Genomic DNA, 18,348 nt, shown 5'->3' with positions numbered 1-18,348 from the left:
AATACTGAGAAGAAAAAACAAACAAACAAACAAAAAACAGATGTTTTGCTTTCTGGTACTTGCAAGAAAAAAAAAGTCCTTTAAACACTGTTCAATAAAGCACACTTACAATGCTAGCTAAAGAATTTTAAAACCTCCCTTTTGAATGGGTATTGTCAAACTACAGAACAATGATGAGAAAAAAATATCAGAGAGAACATTTATTAAAATTGGAACTGCCCTAAAGAAATGACTAACCCTTATGGCCTCCATATTTGGTTTTAATGAGATGAACATGTGGGATGATATCTAAAGTATACAACACACACAAGGGGAATTCAGATCAGAGACTTCCATAAAATGCCTAGATCTCTGAAAGGCAATAGCCAGAGTAGGTGAATTTTTAAAAGATCTCTTCCTAAGAGATATTGTTTATCTCACAAATTGACTTTGGATGGAAGGAAAACCCTTCTCCACCTAACGATTCCAAATCAAAATTCCACACCATGTAAAGTTTAGGCCAGTGTGAAATCTGAGGTCCCCTGAAAAGAACTTGTTTTATGTTGTCTTGGGCTGAATGAATATCTATCTTATTTAAAATGTCTCTGTGAAGACATGTACCTGAAATCCAGGCTTCAAAGAATTATCTTATAAATCATTCCAATGAAAATTATCTCATTAAAAAAAGTCACAAAAAAAACCAGACAAAGTATGAGAGCGAGAAATAGCATCAATAATATGTAACAGATGAAGATTGACAATAAGTGTATCCAAAGTATTTAAAACTGAACATGAAGTATTTGTTTTTAACAGACTTAGAGAAATAAAAAGAGTGTATCAAACTGTGACTAAAGAACTATAGATTATCAAAATATTGAACTATGTTTTCCAAAGAAATAATATTTCAAAAAAATGCAAAATAGAATCATCATAATAAGAAACACACTTTATATTTTTAAACTTTTTTATTGTATAGTATAACACATATACAAAGCAAAAAAATAAAAACACAAAAGTGTTCAAAGCAGTCTTCCACAAGTAGTTACAGGATAGATCCCAGAGTTTGTCATGGGTAACCATACGATCTCAGATTTTTCCTTCTAGCTGCTTCAGAATATAGGAGGCTAGGAGGCTTAAATATTTTTTATCACAATAGACTTTTTTTCCTTCTTTTTTTGTGAAAAATAACATATTTACTGTTCTAGCTTGCTAGCTGCCAGAATGCAGCACAACAGAGACAGGTTGGCTTTTAATAAAAGGGGATTTATTTTGTTAGTTCTTTAGAGGAAAGGCAGCTTACTTTCAACTGAGGTTTTCTTACTTGGGAAGGCACAGCATGATCTCTGCTGGCCTTCTCTCCAGGCCTCTGGGTTCCAACAACTTTCGCCAGAGTGATTTCTTTCTGCATGTCCAAAGGCCTGGGCTGAACTGCGAGTGCTGAGATGAGGTATGCTGAGCTGCTTTGGTTGTGCTACATTGAGCTCTCTCATTTAAACACCAGCCAATTAACTCAAGCATCATGCATTGCAGCAGGCATGCCTCTTAGCTGACTGCAGATGTAATCAGGAACAGATGAGGTTCACATGCCATTGGCTTATGTCCACAGCATTAGAACTAGACACCTTCACCAAGCCAAGTTGACACCTGAACCTAACTACCACATATACAGAAAAGCAATATGTTTCAAAGCATAGCACCACAGTTAGTTATAGAACATATTTTAGAGTTTGACATGGATTACATTTCCATAAATCCAGGTTTTAACTTCTAGCTGCTATAAGATACTGGAGAATAAAAGAGATATCAATTTAATGACTCAGCATTCATATCTATTTGTTAAATCCTATCTTCACTTTATAATTCCACCATCGCCTTTGATGTTTCCATCCCTCACTTTAGAGGTATTTGGGCTATGGCCATTCAAAAGTTTCCATTTTAGAAGGGTCTGTCACTAATATGGGGTAGGGAGATGGAACTATCTGATGCTCTGAAAAGGTTGGGCCCTCTAGGTTTCAGGACTTATCTAGACCAGGGACCCATCTGGAGGTTGTAGGTTTCTAGAAAGTTACTCTAGTGCATGGAACACTTGTGGAATCTTATATATTGCCCTAGGTTTTCTTTAGGATTGGCTGGAATGGTACTGTTGGATTTTGGCAAGTGATGATAGGCAACAAGGTCTAATGGAAGCTTGCATAAGAGCAACTGCCAGAGTACCCTCTCAATCCTATTTGGACTCTTTCTGCCACTGATACTTTATTAGTTACACTTCTTTTCACCTTTGTGGTTGGCATGGAATTATTAATCCAACAGTGTCTGGGTCAGATTATCTCTGTAAATCACCTCTCATATTGTCAGGGAGACTTTCAACCCTGCATGTCATCTTCCCAGTAGGGGAGAGGGCAATTAATTCACTTGCAGAGTTGGACTTAGAGAGACCGAGGCCACATCTGAGCAAAAAAAGAGGTCCTCCGGAAGTAACTCTTAGGCATGCCTATAGGTAGTCTAAGCTTCTCCACTACCTACATAAGCTTCACCTGAGTAGGCTTCATGATCAAGGGTGTGGCCTATTGATTTGGGTGTCCCTGAAGTTTCACACACTATCAGGGGATTCCTTGATGGTAAAGTTTAATAGTTTCATATTCTTTCTCTAATCCCTCAAGGGGCTTTGTCAATATTTTTTGATTACCTGCTTAATATACTCTAGGATGTATCCAGGCATTACAATAATCTATACATGATTGAAGGTCCTTTTTCTTATTCTGGGCAACCTGTGTTTCATTGCTCAAATACGCTCTGCAGATAGGCTCAATTAGGTAATGCACTACAGAAAATTTCAGTTCCAGACCAAATAAACCTTTCTTCCTTTGGTCTCAAACAGTATGTGTGGTTCTAAACTATAGAAACTGTCTTCCTTCCCCCTGTGTTCTGAATTACATTAACCACAATCTGATTGGTTTTGTTCTTATCTCTAAATATCAGGCTATATATATATATATATAACACAGCTTCTCAAAATGCAGATATAATAATCACCACTCCAGAATTAATACATCTGCTCTAAAAGCTTATAATCTAGTCCTTTTTCTTATCAGCTATTTCTAAAGGTGACCACACCATTGTTGTTCTTTCGTTCCAGGCTTATTTTGCCTCACCAAATGTCCCACATGTTCATTCACATCGTTGTATGCCTCATGACTTTCTTCCTTTTTTGTAGCAACACAACCTTCATTCATATGTATACACTATTGTTCGCCAACCTACTTCTCAATCAGTGCATCCTTCAGTCACCTGCATTCATCAGTCATCATGTATAATGCCCAAAGTCCACAGTCCATCAACGTTCTTGACTTTTGATAATTTCTCCATGCTGGTCCTAAAAGTGAGATCATACAATATCTATCCTTTTGTGACTGGGTTATTTCACTCAGCATTATGTCCTCAAGGCTCATCCATCTTGTTATGTGGTTCTGGACATCTTTTCATCTTACTGCTGCATAATATTCCATCATATGTATATACCACATTTTGTTGATCCCCCTCATCTGTTGATGGGCATTTGGTTTGTTTCCATCTTTTGGCAATTGTGAATAAGTCTGCTATGAACACTGGTGTGGAAAAGTCTGTTTGTGTCTTTGCTTTCAGCTCTTCTGGGTATATACCAAGTAGTGCTATTGCTGGGTCAATATTTAGTTTCCTAAGGAACTGCCGGACTTCCATAATGGCTGTACCATTATACATTGCCACCAGCAGTGCATAAGTGTCCCAATTTCTCCACATGCTCTCCAACATTTATAATTTCCTGTTTGTTAAATAACAGCCCTTCTTATAGGTGTGAGGTGGTATCTCATTATATTCTTGATCTGCATTCCCCTATAGCCAATGAAAATGAGCATTTCTTCATGTACTTTTGAGCCATCTTTATTTGCTCTTCAGAAAAATGCCTATTCATTTCTTTAGCCCATTTTATGATTGAGTTGTTTGTTCTTTTGTTGTTAAGTTGTATGATTTCTTTGTATATACAGGAAATCAAACCTTTGTCTGATATGCAATTTCCAAATATTTTCTCCCATTGAGTTGGCTGCCTCTTGACTTTTTTAACAAAGCCTTTTGAGGTGCAGAAGAATTTGATTTTTGAGGAGTTCCCATTTACCTATTTATTCTTTTGTTGCCTGTGCTTTGGGTGTAAAGTGTAGGAAGCTACCTCCTATTACTAGGCCTTGACGATGTTTCTGTACATTTTCTTCTAGAAGCCTTATGGTGCTAGATCTTATATTTAGCTGTTTGTCCACTTTGAGTTAATTTTTGGGTGGAGTGTAAGATAGGTATCCTCTTTCATTCTTTTCACTATTAATATCCAGTTCTTCCATGCCCAATTATTGAAAAGACTATTTTTTCCCTGTTTAAAGGATTTGGGAGCCTTGTCAAAAATCAATTGACCATAGATTTGTTGGTCTATTTCTGCACTCTTGATTCAATTCCATTGGTCAATGCATTCATCTTTGTGCCAATACCATGCTGTTTTGAGCACTGTGGCTTTATATTAGGTTTTAAAGTCTGGTAGTGTTAATCCTCCCATTTTGTTCTTCTTTTTTAGGATGTTTTGACTATTCAGATTCTCTTTCCCTTCCAGATGATTCTACAATTAGTGTTTCCAAGTCTTTAAAGTAGGTTGTTGAAATTTTGATTGCTACTGTGTTGAATCTGTAGACAATTTGGGGGAGAACTGACACTGTTACTATATTTAGCCTCCCTACCCATGAGCAGGGAATAGCTTTCCTCCTGTTTAGATCTCCTTTGATTTCTTTTAGCAATGTTATACAGTTTTCTGTGTATAAGTCCTTTACATCCCTAGATAAGTTCATTCCTAAATTTTTGATTATTTTAGTCGCTATTTTGAATGGAACTTTTTCCTTAACTGACACTTCAGCTAGGTCATTGCTTGTATATAGAAATGATACTGATTTTTGCACATAAATTTTATATCCTACCACCTTGCTGAATTTACTTTTTAGTTCCAGTAACTTCACTGCAGATTTCTCAAAATCTTTCAAGTATAGGATCATGTCATCTGCAAACAATGAGAGTTTTATTTCTTAGTTTTCAATTTGGATGTCTTCTATTTCCTCATCCTGCCTGATTGGTCTAGTTAGAACTTCTAGCACAATGTTGAATAATAATGGTGACAGTGGGCATCTTTGTCTCATTCCTGATCTTAGGGGTAATGCTTTCAGTCTCTTGCCATTGAGCACAATGCTGGTTTCCAGTTTTTTATATATTCCATTTATCATTGAGGTAGTTACCTTTGATTCCTATCTTTTGGAGTGTTTTATCAGAAAAGGATGTTGAATTTTGCTGAATGCTTTCTCAGCATCAATCAAGATGATTATTTGATTTTTTCCTTTTTTTGATTTGTTAATGTGCTATATTACATTAACTGATTTTCTTGTTTTGAATCATCTTTGCATTCCTGGTATGAATCCCACTTGGTCATGGTATATAATTATTTTAATGTCTTGTTGGATTCAATTTGCTAATATTTTTTGAAAAATTTTGCATCTATGTTCATTAGGGAGACTGGCCTGTAGTTTTCTTTTCTTATAGCATTTTTTACCCAGTTTTGGTATTAAAGTGATATTAGCTTCATAAAGTGAATTGGGTAGAGTTCCTTTTTCCTCAATTTCTTGGAAAAGTTTGAGCAGAATTGGTATTCATTCTTTTTGGACTGTTTGATAAAATTTCCCTGTGAAGCCATCTGGCCCTGGGTTTTCTTTGTAGAAACATTTATGATTACTGATTGAATCTCTTTACTTGTTATTGGTTCGGCAAGATCTTTTATTTCTTCCTTAGTGTAGCTTGTTTGTGTGTTTCCAAGAATTTGTCCATTTTGTCCACGTTGTCTAGTTTCTTGGCATATAGTTTCCATTGTATCTTCTTATGATTTATTTTACTTCTTCAGGATCTGTGGTTACACACTCATTCTCATTTCTGATTTTGTTTATTTGTATCCTCTCTCATTTTTCTTTATCAGTCTTGTTAGTGGCCCATCAATTTCAATGATTTTCTAGAAGAACCAAATTTTTGTTTTATTGATTCTTTCTATTGTTCTTTTGTTCTCCCATTCATTTATCCCTGCTTTTAATCTTTGTTACTTCTCTTCTTGTATTTGCATTGGTGTTAATTTACTATTCTTTCTCAAGTTCCTCGATTTTTACTCTTTCTTGTTTTCTAATATACGCATTTAGGGAAATAAATTTACCTCTCAGTATAGTCTTTGCTTCATCCCATAAATTCTGATAAATTGTATTCTCATTTTCATTAATCTCCAGATAGCTACTGACTTCTCTAGAAATTTCTTCTTTGACCCATTGGTTGTTTAAGAGTGTGTTATTTAATCTCCATATATTTGTGAGTGTTCTCATTCCTTTGTGGTTATTTAGATCCCGCTTCATCCCATTGTGATCAGAGAAAGTGCTCTGAATAATTTCAATGTTTTTAAATTTATAAAGACCTATTTTGTGCCCCCAGCATATGATCTGTCCTGTAGAATGTTCCATGAGCACTAGAGAAGAATGTATATACTTATGTTTTGAAGTGCAATGAACTATAAATGCCTGTTAGGTCTAGTTCATTTATCCAGTTATTTGACTTCTCTATTTCCTTGTTGATCTTCTGTCTGGTTGATCTGTCTATAGAGAAGAGTGGTGCACTGAAATCTTCTATAGCTATTCTTGAAACATTTATTACTCTCTTCAGTTTTGCCAATGTCTGTCTCAGGTATTTTGAGCTTCTTGATTGGGAGCATAAACATTTATGATTTTTATTTCTTCTTGATGATTTGACCCTTTAATTAGTATAAAGTGACTTTTTTTTCTCTTATGATGTCTTTACATTTAAAGTCTATTTTATCTGATATTAGTATAGCTACTACTTCTTTCTTTTAGTTATAATTTGCCTTGAAAATATTTTTCCAACATTTCACTTTCAATATATTTGTATCCTTGTGTCTAAGATGAGTCTCTTGCAAGCAGCGTGGCCGCTGGGTTATGTTTCTTAATCCATTCTGCCAATATGTATCATTTAACTGTTAAGTCCATTAATATCCAAACTTATTACTGAAAAGACATTTCTTGAATCTGAATCTTTTTATTCTATTTGTCAGATCTATATATTTTTCCCTCTTTCTCTTTTTATCCTTTTAAATATCCTCGCTGGTACTCTTCATTTCTGTGCCCTCCTCCTGACCTCTTTCTCCTGTCCTTTTTTTTTCTTCTGGCAGAACTTTTAGTATCTCTTGTAGGGCCAGGTTTTGTTGACAAATTCTTTCAGGACTTGTTTATGCAGAAAGATTAAAGTGAAAAATTTAATCTCTCACTCAGTTTTGAAGGATAATTTGGCTGGGTACAGAATTCTTGGCTAGAACCCTTCTCTTTCAAAATCTTAAATATATCATACCATTACCTTCTCACCTCCATGGTGCTAGTTGAGTAGTCTAAATTCAATCTTATGTGATTTTTCTCTTGCTGCTTTCAGAATTTTCTGCTTCTCTTCAACATTTGACAGACAGATTAGAATGTGTCTTGGGGAAGGCCTATTTGGATTTATTCTGCTTGGAGTTCATTGAGTTTCTTTGATTTATATATTTATGTCCTTTATAATGGTTGGGAAGTTTCTCCCATTAAATCCTAAACTACCCTTCCTAGCCCTTTATTCCTCTCTTCTCCTTCTGGGACACCACTGATTTTTATGTTTGCATGTTTAGTTTTGTCTATCATTTTCCTGATATCCGATTCCAATGTTTCCATATTTTTTGCCATTTACTGTTTTGAGTCTTCAAAGCCAGTTATCCTGTCCTCTATATTACTTATTTTTTCTTCTCTCTCTTCAAACCTGGTGTTGTGTGCCTCTGGTATGTTTTTTATTTGGTCAGCAGAACCTTTAATCTCTGTGATATCCACTATTTTTCTATTTATTCTTTCAAGTTCCTCTTTCTGCTCTTCTACTTTCTTCTTGATCTTTTTCATATCATTTGTCAACTCACTTATTTTTTAAGTATATTGTATGAACATCTTTGATTAGTTGTCTCAACATCTGTGTCTCCTCCGGTGTTTTAATTTGGTCCTCAGGCAGGGCTATATCTGTCTGCATTGTGATATGCTTAGTGATCATCTATTATTTTTGTTGCATGTAGATATCTTGATTGATTTACTTTGGAAGGTAATTTCTTTCAGTAGTCTAAAGTCTTGTGTTTGCAGGATAGATGTGCAGCAGGGAGTAGGGTACAGGGAAGGGCACAACAGTGCAGTGATACATTTCAAGGCAGGTATAGGCACAGGTTGGGGATGTTAAACTGATGTTTGTGAATGTGGGCTCCCAGGGAGGATGTAGCTGTGTGGGTGTACCAGTCTGGGGGGCAAAACCTTGGTGTGCACTGGTCTAAGGCACAAGGCCCTTTGTGAGCATGCATAGAGCTGTGGCAGCAGGTCAGTGTTATGGTTTTGCTTGTTGGGAGCAGATTTTACCAAGCTGTGCAGGTTGGCACTTTGTCACAGCTGGGAAGTGTGACTGATGGCTGTGTACATTTATGATCTAGGACTGCCATAAGCTGAAGTTCACAGAGCTGTAGGATGTGACTGAGGTCCTGTGCACATGTGAAAGTTGAGGACTGTCATAAACCGGAGTTCTTAGAGATGAAGGATGTGACTGGAGGTTGTGAACTTGCACAGGACTAGGAGTGACATAAAGTGATGTGCAGAGCTCATGGGTAGGGGTGAGCCTGTGCAACACTATGGCCAGAAGGCAGAGTTAGCCTTGGTATGGACGTTAGCAGCCTGTAGCCTTTCTGCACTGGCAATAGCCTGCAAGGAACAGGGAGGGGAGGTAGAGCTTGAGAGGGTAACTGGAGAGGTGGGCCGTGCGGCACTTAGGGTAGGGGCATGGGGCAAGTACGCATGCTGTGGGCTGTTGACGTGGGGGTGCTTGGAGCATGGGGAATGGGAGTGGGTGATGGAGTTTGGGTGCTTGGTATGTGGGGTGAGTTGCAAGTCACAGGGCTGCACTGGTAAGTGTAGTGCATTCCTTAAACACATCCTGGCTTATTTTCTAGTCTCCTGCTCCCATCCATGTGCTCCCATGGGCTCCGTGTTGCTGTCTCAGGCTCCAGATACCTATTTCTCAGTTCCTCAGCCTCTGCAACAGGGCTACCTTTATGTGGTACAGAAGGCTCCTGTCGTGGCCAGGTTCATGTGTCAACTTGGCCAAGTGGTGGCACCTGATTGTCTGGTTGGGTAAGGGCTGGCCTCTCTGTTGCAATGAGGACATTCCATTTCATAGAATTAGATCATGATCATGTCAGCTGCATCCACAGCTGATTTGACTTGTATTCAGCCAAGGGGAGTGTCTTCTGCAATGAGTGATGCTTAATCTAATCACTGGAAGCCTTTTACAGAGGATTCAGAAGAGAGAGGCTCTCCTCCTGCTTCGGCCAGTGAGCCTCTCCTGTGGAGTTCATCCAGACTCTCCATTGGAATCATCAGCTTCACAACCACAACCTGCTCTGCAGATTTTGGACTCTGCATTCCCATGGTTACATGAGACTTTTTATAAATTTTATATTTGTGTTTTCTGTTGATTCTGTTTCTCTAGAGAACCTTAACTAATACAGCTCGCCCAGTTCAGTTGCTCTCTTGAATCACCATCTCAGTCACTCTCCCATCCCTTCTCTAATTTTTCTGTGAAGCAGGGCTGACCTCGATCTATTCTGTTCAGCCATCTTCCCAAAACACACTGTTTATACTTTAAATCAACCTCTGAAATTGAATTAGTGAACTGAAGGGAAAGTATAAATAAATAAACAACTCACAATGCAACATAGAGAACAGAGATGTGAAATATGAAAAAGATGTTAGAGTAAACTCAAGACAGGATGAAAATTTCTCAAATGTGTCTAACAAGAATTCCAGAAGTAGATATTAACAAAGGCAGAATGAAAAAGGTAAAATCCAAGCAAATTAGGGTAGGGAATGTTGAAGTATTTGAATTCTCAGAAGAAGAAAATTCAACAAATCCAAAATAGAATTAAAAATAAAATCTGTATGTACAGTATGTCATAGTGACAGTTAATGACATTAAAGATGGGGAAAAATCCCCCAAATAGCCAGATGTATAAAATAAATTTTTACGAAGGTAATAGACAGTTGACTTCTTGATAGTAATAATGGAAACTCACAGAAAAATAGGAGCCTCTTATTAGTGATGAAAAAATCAAATTGTATTCCTTATAGATCATCTTTCAAAAGCAAAGATGAAACATAAATGTTATATGCAAAATCAAACCAACCAATAAACAGTTTATAACCAACATAATCTCAAGGAGAAATGTCTACAAAACATATTTTAAGAATAAGTAGGGGTGCATGGGTGGTTCAGTTGTAGAGTGCTTGCCTTACATGTGGGAGGCCAACTTTTGATTCCCAGACAATGCCCCCCCCACAAAAAAAAGAAGTAAAATAAAATCAGATAAAGAATGGCAAGATGGACTATGACCTACTGGTAAACCTGTTTGTACATTTAAAAAATAAAACAAAAAAGAAAGCTCAGGTTCTACAAAATGTTACTATTTTATGTGTTAAACTGGTTAAATTTGAATTTCTGCACAAACTATTCCATACAATTTCTTAGGATGGTGAAAAATTAAAACTCTTCTAAGGTTCTTATATTATTTAGTATAACAATTTGTATGGACTATTAGCTAAATAAGTATAGAGAATTTTTACATTATGAAATTATGTTATCATAAACAAAATGTATAACATTCAAAATGAAGCATATAGAAAAGTGCAAAATTTTGGACTGTGGAGATTATCCCAAATATATAATAATCTCAATAAATACAAATGTGTTAAATTCACCAGACACAAAGCAGAAATTGTTAAACTACAAGTAAAGAAAAATTATGAAATAAGCTATAGTAGGTTTTATAATTTATTTCCTTGTCCTTTCTATTCTATCCTCTACCTTTCCCCTTGTGTCCTGGGTGGTTAAACCATGTAAATTTTATCAACACTTCTCTTTGCTTTCTGATTTCTAATTTCATTTGGTCAGAAGGAGTTTCTGGCTGGAAATAATGAGAGCTCATAATATTATTCCAGTTTCTTACATTGATGTTGCCATAGGTTAGCTGAACTCATACCAAAGGCCAAAGCTCATTCATGTAGAACTCTGGAAACATTGATTCTTTGGAATCCAGTAAACCTTTCCCTTATCTTACCTATTCAAGCTCAGGAAAGATACTAGTTCCTTGTTATTAATAACCCCAAATCATGCAAAATATCTTCTAGTTTTTCCAAATGCTGCATTCACTTTTTAAATTGACCTATTTTTGAACCTTCTTCATTTGTTCTTTTAATTTTCTGGCTGTTAAAACAAATACTACCCATTTCTTGGAGATTTGGCTTAATAAGAGGAATTTATTGGCTAAGAGTTGCAGATGATAGAAGACTTTATTTCTTCTGGGGTTAGCCGTTTAAGGGTATCTGGCAATCTTTAGGGTTCCTTGGCTTTTCCATAACATAACAATGCATAAAGTAGCATATTCTCTTTTATTGTCTGCATTACACTGACTTCCTGTTTTTGGTTGCTCCCCACGGCTTCTCTCTCTGGGCACTTCTCTGAAAGGCCACCAGTAATAAGATCAAGTTATTTCTTAGTTCAGTTAGGCCACACCTCAATAGAAGTAACTTCATCAAAAGGTTCTATTTACAGTGAGTTCACACCCACAGGTATGGATTAAGATTAATAAAATGTTTTTATGGACAAATAATAACTCTAATCTACCACACTTATAAAGTCTGTCTTGTCTTCTGTTTCTTGCCTATAAGCTTGAGTGATAGCCCAGCAAGTAGCAAATGTGAGTTTTAATAACTTTTACAGAGTTTAAACAGCTTTAAGTATTAGACAAGAAGGAAATCTTCATAAAGCATAAAGTAAATATTGACAAAATTGTAAGGATCTATTCACCATATACTGAGAGCTTAATTTATATTTCTCAGTAATGGATAAACAAATCTGACTATAATTCATAAAAGCTACAAAGTATTTGAGAAATAAGATTTCCTAGGATATACCAAAAACCATTTATAAAACAATATACTTAATGACTAGAGACTATTAAATATTTTAAAAGACAATTATAAAAGCTGGGTAAGTATTTGGCCATAGGTAAATCTTGATAAAATCACAGAATCAATGTTAGACAAAAACATGTTTCTGATAATGATTGAAATATTGTAAATAAGTATAAAACATTATTATAATAGCTCATAGAAAAAAATTAAAATACATCTACAGTGATATCGTCAAGATGGTAACATAAGACACTCCCTGAAGGAGCCCACCCATAGGTTTAGAATAAAAGGATAAATCCCACTTGTTTAGAACTCTGGAGGATGGTAGAGACTGGAGAAGGTCTCTACAAATGCTGGATCAGAGAAACAAGAAAAATATCATGTATGAGAATGTCATCTCAGATTGCCAATTGTTTCCCCTACTCCTGTCCGTCGCTCAGTCCCATGCAGCTTGGGAGTCTCACATAGGAAGTATGGCCTGGGTTCCTCCTATTGCAGAAAGAGACTGTAGTGCAACTCAGAACAGTGAGTTAAAATTCCATGCATTCCAGGCACAGGGACCAAAGTCTACGGAGACACGAGGCAGAACACAAGTCGCTAAAGAGTGGTGTATACAAAATAGCCCCCAAAGGTGACAAAAAAAAAGAACAGACAGAGAGGTCATGATAGAAAGTCTGGTAAGTACTGTTGTGCCCTCACTCAATCAAGTTTCAGTTGACTGGACTAACTAAAGACAAAATGAACATTTCTGAAGTAACCCACCTTTCTGGATTATCTTCACCTTATTCCCTAGGGTACACTAACTGGGAAGAGAGCAGAGACAGAAAACACTCACAGAATAAAGGTGCTAAGAGGATTAAACTGAGCTTCTATAAGATAAAGCAGTCCCCAAAATGAAAATATAAGGAAAATATGGCACTGAGTGAGAGAGAATTTAAACAAATCATAGAAACTGGGGGGAGAAGTTTGAACAAAACAGACAGAACAGATCAAGATTCCTGGAGAAGTCACAAAGATTAAAGAATTACAAAATTAATGAAATCTTAAAAGTCACACCATACATCCAGAGGAAGAATCTGATGAAGAAAAGCTAAGAAAATCTGAACAATTAAACATGGGTTACACTAAAGATCTAGAATAAATTAGACTAAGGGTCAAAGAAGAGCCTTATTGTAGAATGATAAAACCAATCTACAATAAAGCCCTATACAGGAGGGAGAAATTAAACTTAAGGGTTTAATCATCAAGATAATCAATGCCTAGACTTCAAAAAAAAAAAAAAAAAGATTACTAGCCTCACTTATAAACAGGAAGATAGGGCTAAGCCCGAGGATCAAATTAAAACTTCAGAAAAAAACACAGAAGTTGAAACAACTAATCAAGGATTTCAAACAGATCTCCTAAGTCAACTCAAGGAGATGAAGGAAAATATGCATGAAGAGATAAAGGATATTAAGAATACAATGTGTGATCATAAATAAGAATGAAAGTATAAAATGAAACATAACAGAAATTAAGGGGATGAAAGGAAAAATAGAAGAGGTTAAAAATACTCTAGAGGCATCAACAGCAGAGTTGAACAGGCAGAAGAAAGATTCAGTGTCCAGGACAATCAAAATTATACAGTAAGAAGAATAGACAGAGAAAAGAAGAGAGAGAAATTAAACAGTGTCACAAGGATTTGCATTACAGCATGAAGTGCACAAATGTCACTGGTGTCCCAGAATAAGAAGACAAGGGAAAAGGGGCAGGAAGACTATCTGAGGAAATAAAAACCAAAAGCTTCCCAACTCTTATGACAGACATAAAACACATGTCCAAGAAGCTCAACATACTCCAAACATAATAAATCATATTAGACTACTCTGACTTACATACTAGTCAGAATATCAAATAGCAAAGTTAAAGACAGAATTCTGTCTTTAACAATGGGATATCATTTCATATCCACTATAATTACTCTTATTAAAAAAAAAACAGAGAATTCCAAATGTAGGGGAGGATGTGGAGAAATAGGAATACTGTTGTAAAATGCTGCAAACATTGTAGAAGGCAGTTTGGCAGTTCCTCAGGAAACAAAATTAGAATTACCATATGACCTATCAATCCTATTATTAGTTATATATCTAAAAGAATTAAAGCAGGAATTCAAACAGATAATTACCCCTCAGTGTTCATAATGGCATTATTCACAATTGCCAAGAGCTGTAAACAACTTATATTCATCAACCCATGAATCGATAAACAAAATGTGATATATACATACAGTAGTATATTATTTAGCTGTAAAAAGGAATGAAGTCCTGATATATGTGAAAACATGGATGAATCTTGGGGACATTATATCGAGTGAAATTCACCATACACAGCAGTAAAAATATTGTATGATCTCACTGATATGAACTAACTATAATAACCAAACTCATAGAGTTAGATGCTAGAATATTGGTTTCCAAGTTTTAGATAGTGGTAGAGAATGGGGAGCTGATGTTTCATTTGTACTGAAACGTTTTTAGGTGGATTGCAAAGGTTTGTGAATGAATAGTGGTTATGGTAGCATATTATTGTGAGGTAATTAAGAGCATTGGATTATATATATGAATGTGGTTGAAAGGAGAGTTTTAGGTCATGTGTTGTTACTAGAATGAAAGTTAGAAGATGGTGTGACAAAGTGAACCCTTTTGTGGATAGTGGACTGGGGTTAAAAGGACACATATAAAAATCTTCTTTCACAAATTAAAATATATGTAGAACATTCATAAATGGTGTTGCTAATACAGTAGTATATGGGAATATGTACCTAATGTATACAATGGTCTATAGTTCATAGTAATATTTTAATAATCTTTCATCAGTTGTTAGAGAAGTGTTGTACTAATGCAAAGCGTCAACTATATGGGGGTGTATGGGAATGGAGAGGGATTGAGAGATGACTACCAAAGGTGTACTGGGTTTTTCTTTTTGACCTAAAAGTAACATTCTACAATTGATGACGGTGATTAATGCACAACTCTATGAATATACTAAAATCCATTAATTGTAAACTTTGGATGGATTACATGATATGTGCATATATCTCAGTAAAATTGCTTAAAATATATGTGTGCATGTGTGTATATATATTCCAGAGATAAAACTGGATCTCCCTTCCCAACCAGGAACACTTAGCTGGGAGAACCAAGGCCTGGCCAGTCATTTCAACAAGCCAATGAACATCTCCTGACTGTTCATGTCGTTGAGAAGAGGGAAGGTTGTCCTTTCCAAATCATGTGTTTTAAAATGCTCTGTAGCTCAGGATTTGGAATTCTACTACTAACACTGCCAGCTGGCTCTGATAGATCTTTGTCTGCATCCCAAGAATGGGCACTGAGGGGCTCACACAATGGCTACTCTTATCTGCATGAGAGTTTTCTCAAAGGAGCGCTATTCCAGTTTGGCCATTTGCTCTTGTTTACATGGCATGCCTCAGCTTGTTTTATGACACCATTATAGCCTTGAAGCCAAAACCAAACAAAGGTACATGTGAAAGAAAACTCACAGGCTAACGTAATAAAAGGCTAGCTATAAGAGTATCCAAGGCAAAATTAATTCCAGCAATATATAAAATTGTAATATGGGTTTCCATATTTGTTACTGTACTCTATAAAGCAAACACAGAACAGCTTAATAGTTTTAATTGATTGTATTAAAAGAAAACATACTTATGGTTAAAATATCATATAATAGAAAAGAGCTCAATAGGAAAAAAATAAGTGCTCCACTTGTCCCTATCTCAAATTATATTCCCCAAAGAAAATTTATATATTTATTTATTTCAGGCATTATTTACTGATTTCCTATTATGAAGGATGATAAAGTAGCTAACTTCTACTACATAAGCCTCGTACTGTTATTTTCCTAATAAATTTTTTATTTCTTTTGTTTTTTATAAATTTTGCAAAATTAAGGAATATGTTTATATTTTCATTTGTTGTTTCAACAATAATATGCTCTGTTGCTTTAAAGCTTACTTGACAAAATGATATTGTGTTCTCTTTCCTTTTGCTTTCAGCTCTCACAATCTCCTTTCCACCTTATAGCTTGTGTGTGTGTGTGTGTGTGTGTGTGTGTGTGTGTGTGTGTGTGTGGGCACCAGTAATCAAACTGGGCCTCCAGCACAGCAGGCAAAAATTCTGCCTGCTGAGCCACCATGGTTCACCCTTAATTCTTTTATGTCATAGAGATTTAAACTTTTGAATGCTTGTACTGGGTTGAATAGTGTACCCTTCTGCCCCCTAAAAATGCAGATCTACCCAGAAGCTCAGAATGTGACTTTATTTGGACATATGTTCTTTGTGGAGTGTAATAACATTAAGATGAGGTTATATTGAATTGATTAGGTGAGGAAAAGTGTTATTAAACAGTTCTCTACAGTTTGGTTGGTACATCTTGTTCATGAATAAAAGAGATGGACTAGGACGCAAGCCACAGTGATCTAACAAATCCAAAACATCTGCTCAGGTCATGCCATGTACTGTTCTAAACAAGCTCAACATCAGGTAAACCACAGAGAATCGGTTCTCTCTAACAGTTGGTGCTGAGGTAGTTAATAATGATTAACAGAGAAATCTTAGCAACATCAAGTAGAATTACTTATCAAATACCCCAGTATAGGAGGGGTAGCTTAAAATCTGATTGGTAACTCCATAGAGAAAGCCTTAGATAAAATCTTATGTAGAAATGATTCCTTGTCTTCAGATATGTAAAATAATTTTGAACCTGTGTTATTTTGAAGTTTTAAATGGAATAACTGCATGGAAAGACAAATAACAGATGAACCTAGAATTTCAAAAAGGTTTCGATGGAAACTTTCCAGCATCTCTAGAAAGTCAAACCAAAAGGAACTTGTGAGGTTAAAAAAAGAGAGAGAGACTATATCCATGGTAGCTATGAAAAGAGGAAATTATGGAAAATGAAATAGTTTCCTGTGGGGACTGACGACTGTACAATTTTGAATCCATGCTGTTTCCAAGATATTAAAACTAAATATAGTACATCTGCTCTACAGCGTCAGAGATGATATATCACAGTGTGAGGTTTCGTGATGATTACGTGTATTCAGCTGTGTTTTCTGGATATTGCTACTCCTTTGCTTTTTTCATTATCTGGGAGCAGAAAAGGCTGCTTTTAAGGAGCTAGTGGGGAAAAAAAAGAAAATAGTGAAGCTATCCAGGTGACACAATAATGAAATGTGCAGCAAAGTAAAAATCACATATTGCAAAGTAAGCTGGTTTTCAGACTTAGGACTGATTATGTTGGTTGGGTCACTCAATCCTCCAGGGTAGAATGTCCAGGGGCTGATGAGTAGTCCAAATTGCTCACACATCAGTTCAGCCATATGATATCATTTCTGCTTGTTTTAGGAGAAGCTGCTAACATGGACCCTTATCCTGAGTTAGAGCACTACAGTAAAACCAGACAGGGAAGGGAAAGAAGATATTACAGGCATATACACTCAAGGAGAAAGTGAATGGCAAAAGATTACATGATATTACTAAAATTCATTACTATTCTGTGCCATGAAACTATCAACCACCCCAAATACTGTTGCAGAAACATTGTAAAAATAAATGGTTCTTTTTCCTCTATGATTAAAAAAATGAAAGAAAACAGAATTTTCTTTTTGCCAATTTAACAAAGGGAGATGAAAAAAATAGGCGAAGAGCTTAATCATAGCGACTGTTTTATTTTAAAATAAAATGAATGCTTTAAGAGATAATTTAATGTTGGAAACATGATGCCAATTAACTTTCAAAATATATGTAGCAAGATGTAGTTTTCTTACTTCAGCTTGCATATCCAAGCCAGAATATTTAGATTTCCCTGGTAATGGACAGAAGCTTATTATTAACATGCTTTCCCCTCTCTCTTTCTCTCTCTCTCTCTTCCCTGAAATAGAATTTGAGGCTCATGCTGTGACTCTGCAATATTGTTCACTGCAAGAAATGATTTTGTTCTGCTCAGAGGCAATATGTTTTTATGCTTAATTTTGCCCTAGGTAACAACAATGCTTGTTTATGTTCTTAAAAATGCCTTTTAAAGAAATTGATTTCCATGAATCCCCATAAATCCTACTTCCAGGATCTAATACTTTCAGTTACGCATTGGGGAAAAAATTTATATTTTTTGCTTTATCATATATTTATTAATCATGATTAAGCAGTGGCATTTAATCACATGTGAAGATATAGAAATATCTTCATCTTTT

General features: G+C 35.8%; 1 long non-coding RNA gene across 1 annotated transcript in view; it reads left to right on the top strand.

Annotated features, from left to right (window-relative positions):
* Nucleotides 1-18,134, top strand: part of LOC143678914 (uncharacterized) — a 91,974-nt gene extending 73,840 nt beyond the window's left edge. Inside the window, exon 4 of the long non-coding RNA XR_013173473.1 lies at nucleotides 18,039-18,134. This is a non-coding gene — a long non-coding RNA (uncharacterized LOC143678914). The remainder of the gene's footprint in view (nucleotides 1-18,038) is intronic.
* Nucleotides 18,135-18,348: the final 214 nt, after the last annotated feature.

The sequence above is a fragment of the Tamandua tetradactyla genome, chromosome 4 (genome assembly GCF_023851605.1).
Source record: "Tamandua tetradactyla isolate mTamTet1 chromosome 4, mTamTet1.pri, whole genome shotgun sequence".
In the NCBI taxonomy this organism is placed as follows: domain Eukaryota; kingdom Metazoa; phylum Chordata; class Mammalia; order Pilosa; family Myrmecophagidae; genus Tamandua; species Tamandua tetradactyla.
This window is presented reverse-complemented; position numbering and strand designations above follow the sequence as displayed.